The sequence below is a fragment of the Alexandromys fortis genome, unplaced genomic scaffold (genome assembly GCF_014885135.2).
Source record: "Alexandromys fortis isolate MF-2015 unplaced genomic scaffold, M_Fortis_MF-2015_v1.1 scaffold_19, whole genome shotgun sequence".
Lineage (NCBI taxonomy): Eukaryota > Metazoa > Chordata > Mammalia > Rodentia > Cricetidae > Alexandromys > Alexandromys fortis.
This window is the reverse complement of record NW_026067890.1, coordinates 11,945,103-11,949,488: the sequence shown is the minus strand read 5'-3', so window position 1 is coordinate 11,949,488 and position 4,386 is coordinate 11,945,103. Positions and strand designations below refer to the sequence as shown.

Below are 4,386 nucleotides of genomic sequence, written 5' to 3'. Positions count from 1 at the left end.
GCTTAATTCAGGATAATATGTATGTGGACAAGGAGTGGGTTGTGAGGGAAGGAGGCAGGACAGAGCAAGGCTGATCCAAGAAAGGACCAGAAAAGAAGAGACTTTGTGTGACTTAGGGGTGCCAATCCTTATATTGAATTATATTGATTAGTTTTCCAGTTAGCAGAGAGACCTCCTCCTGACCCTATTTTCAGGGTCACTAGATCATAATGCAATCTCATGAAGAGCCTGCTCTGCTTCCTCATATTGCTTTCTGAGAAAACTCTGGTTTTGAAAATCATCCATCAAAAACCTTCTCATTTTCAATTCTTTTTTTTTAATTCTACCAAATAGATAGATGCACATATAAATGGTAAATTCTATGTGTAGCAACACATTTTACATTTGACATAAAATAAGATATGAGGATATAACCAACCTTTTTTTTCAAAAACTCTTTTAGAAATTAAATCTCGGAATCAGGGAAATAAAACGATAGTGCCTGGCAGACAGGTGTCTCTGCTACAAGATCCAGACAACTTATAATGAAAAATAATATTATTTTAAAGTGGATTTATGCACACAGCAAGTATCATAATAATATATGTATATATTGGGTTTACTCAGATACTTTTTTTCCTTTTTATTTCTTTATTTTTATTTTTTTATTGAGAATAGGAAAAAAAAGTTTCCGCCTCCTCCCAACCTCCCATTTCCCTCCCCTTCCCCCCACTCTTCTCCCCTCTCCCCACTCCTCTCCCCCTCCCTCTCCAATCCAAAGAGCAGTCAGGGTTCCCTGCCCTGTGGAAAGNCAAACTGGCTAGGCTCCCACCAAGCCGGAACATGAAGTAGGATCAAAACCCCTTGCCATTGACCTTGGCTTCTCATCAGTCCTCATTGTTCGCCATGATCAGAGAGTCCGGTTTTATCCCATGCTTTTTCAGTCACAGTCCAGCTGGCCTTGGTGAGCTCCCAATAGATCAGCCCCACTGTCTCAGTGGGTGGGTGCACCCCCCCGTGGTCCTGACATCCTTGCTCGTGTTCTCCCTCCATCTGCTCCTCATTGGGACCTTGGGAGCTCAGTCCACTGCTCCAGTGTGGGTCTCTGTCACTATCTCCATCCATCACCAGATGAAGGTTCTTAGCCAAGAGGATAACTATATGTTTTTTCTTGGGTTCACCTTCTTATTTAGCTTCTTTAGGTTCACCAGGTTTACACTCTGTGACCTTTATTTATAGCTAGAAACCAATTATGAGTGAGTATATCCCATGTTCATCTTTTTGGGTCTGGGTTACCTTGCTCAGAATAGTGTTTTCTATTTCCATCCCCTTCAATAGAAGAATGGATGAAGAAAGTGTGGAATATATACACATTAGAGTACTATGCTGCGGTAAAAAACAATGACTTCTTGAATTTTGCATACTCAGATACATTTTAATCTTATGTCAAGTATCAAAGAATAGGTCACAAACCTAATAATTATGGTCCTATGAATAAGTATGAGCCTAACGATGCTCTAGGATACTTCAGGATATTGGTATAGGGACAAGGATATTGTATTCTAAAATTTTTATCTGCATGAAATTTTATGGATAGACATAATTTAAACTAGATTTTCTTTTTTTATGATTTTTAATTTATTTTTTATTTCATTTTATATTTCAACCACAAATCTCCCTCCCACCTCTATTCCTCCCTCACCTCCTCTCCCCCCATCTACTCCTCCCAAAGGGTAAGTGTTCCCATGGGGAGTCAACAAAGCCTGGCCCATTAAACTGAGGCAAGACCAAGCCTCTGGCCCTCTGCATGAAGTCTGAGCATGGCATCCCACCATAGGGAATGGGCTACAAAATGCCAGCTCATGCACCAAGCATTGATTCTGGATTTATGTCAGACCGACCAAGCCACCTAACTGCCTCCCACATGCAGGGCCTAGTTTGGTACCATGAAGGTTCCACAGCTGTAGGTCAAGAATTCATGGTTCCTTCGAGCTTGGTTCAGCTGTCTAAATTTTTCCTTCATTATCTTGACCTCTCCTGCTCATATATTCCCTCCTCCCTCTCTTTGACTGGATTCCCAGAACTAGGCCTGGTGCTTGATTGTAGATCTCTGCATCTGGTTCCATCCATTACTGGATGAAGGCTCTATGGTGACGGCTGGGCTATTCACCAATCCTATTACAAGGAAAGGTCAGTTCAGGCACCCTCTCCATGGAGATTTTTCTAGAATTCATGAGAAGCTTACACAGAGTCAGTTTTCTGTTGTGTGGACAAATCAAGTGTTATGTACACCTTTTAGCTAGTTGGGTTCAAGTTAGACTCATGCACGAACACTCAGTAGTCTCATTTGATATGCAATTGTAGATACTTGGTTGGGTCTATTGTGGCTTTGGGATCTATCTCCTTACCTGTTTATTCCATTTTCTCTCCCTGTTCTATTTGACTGAAGAGGACTTCCTTATTTCAATTTAGTTAGGACTGAATTATCTTCACTAGGATAACCTAACACCCTAGCTCTGGTCTATGTTAACAAAACATTGTTATTACCCTTCTATGTTATCCTCCAGGCACACTTACTGTTTGGTTGTAATATATCTTTCTAGTTAGGAAAAGATTTTAGGCTGTCAAGACAGCTCCTTTCTTCACAAAGTAATCAATTAAGTGCTTGAGATTCTCTCTTCCATCTCTTGTATTCTGCTGTTCACGCTTGCGTTTGTGGTTCCTGATCGTTTTCGCATGATTTCTGTTTCTATAATTCTTTCGGTTTGTGTTTCCTTTATTGTCTCTATTTCAGTTTTCAAGTCTTGAATAGTTTCTTTCATATGTTTGATTGCTTTTCTTGGTTTTCTTTACATCAGAGATTTGCTGATGTCTTCCAATTTTTTGTTTGTCTTTTCCTCCATTTCTTTGAGGGAATTTCTCATTTCCTCTTCAAGAATTTCAAACATTCTCCTGAAGTTATTTTTAAGTCATTTTCTTCTGCTTCAACTATATTTGGTTGTTCAAGTGTTGCTGCTGTAGGGTCTTTAGGTTTTACTGGTGTCATGTTGCTCTTTGTGGTGTTGCATGTTTTCTACTCGTCTTTTACTCTAAAGGTGTGGTTGGGGCTGTCTGTGATTCTGTTGATTAATCTTCTTGATGCCAGTGAATCCTAGGCTCAGATAGTTGTTCCTCGTGGTACAGTCAGTGCCATGGTTTTAGTTACCCCATTGGTCACTCCACGTTCCAGGAGGTTGCTCAGCGCTCATGGGCTTTGTTCAGCTCCTTTGGAGTTTGCTGTCTCAGGCCTGCTCTAGCCTAGGTTGTCAGTTCAGACTTGTTTCTGTAAATGTCCCCCATCTGGGTCAGTTCACTCAGCTGGCCTCAGTTTACCCCCTGAGAACTGCCACAGTATGAAATTTCTTTTGGAAATATGAGTCATTCTATAACGTAACATCTTAACCACCCATGTGGGATGGAGATATTGAAAGGCTAAGTTAGAGAATTTTAAAAATTATGAATATTGGGATTTTTAATTTTTTGAATGTTTTTGAGCATGAACTATGTAGAGCACATTTTATTGAAATAACAAAAGGTTAGACACTCGACAACAAAAATGACAACTGTGAAGACAAAAACTGAATCTCTTCTTTTTTAGGCCAATTTCTTCCTATGCATTAGTTCAATTTCAATTAGCTAGCTTATGATATGTTAATAAAATCACGAGGTTTAAAGAATGAAAGAGTGGCGCTACCTAGGTCTTAATTGAGTTTTCTATTTTCTGTCATGTACAGAACTCTGGCTGATGCACAAACTTGCATTTTTGTCCTCCATTATTGACAAAGCACCCATTATGGTGTGATACCTGCTAATTTTGTGTGGGTCTAATTGTCTTTATTTTTTCATACTGTCAATATAATCCAGAAGGAACCGAAGCAGTCCCTGGACACTGCCTTGAGTAGATTGTACATCCTGCAGACCAAGTAAACTTGGTAGTTCTCCACTTTAGCTAAATAACCTATGCTGAGAGAAATTTTGAAAACTGAAATGAAGGCACAGTTTGTACCAAATGCGGCATACTGATGTTCAGCAGTCACCGTCTCTTCTAGTGAGAAGCATTAAAATGTAAAACCTCTTAGGTTGAGCAGTTTAGCAAACAATTTCCAAGAAAGAGCTCAACCTTAGAGGTTTTACATTTGCTTGTACCCCTTGAACCCTACATCTCTATAAAGTTCTGGGTCCTGCTTGGTTTTTTGCTCTCCCAGTACTCTCTATGAGTCATCAAGTTCAGCTTTCCCCAGGACCCTATGGAGACCTTACTAGGGCAACTCAACTCACAGAAGGCATAGTCTTTTTTTTTTTTTCATTTTTTTTTTATTTTATTGAGAATAAGAAAAAAAAAGTTTCCGCCTCCTCCCAGCCTCCCAT

At 39.8% G+C, this 4,386-nt stretch overlaps 1 long non-coding RNA gene across 1 annotated transcript in view; it reads right to left on the bottom strand.

Annotated features, from left to right (window-relative positions):
* Positions 1-797: 797 nt before the first annotated feature.
* Positions 798-4,386, bottom strand: part of LOC126508390 (uncharacterized) — a 39,452-nt gene continuing 35,863 nt past the window's right edge. The window contains exon 3 of the long non-coding RNA XR_007593807.1: positions 798-1,049. This is a non-coding gene — a long non-coding RNA (uncharacterized lncRNA). The remainder of the gene's footprint in view (positions 1,050-4,386) is intronic.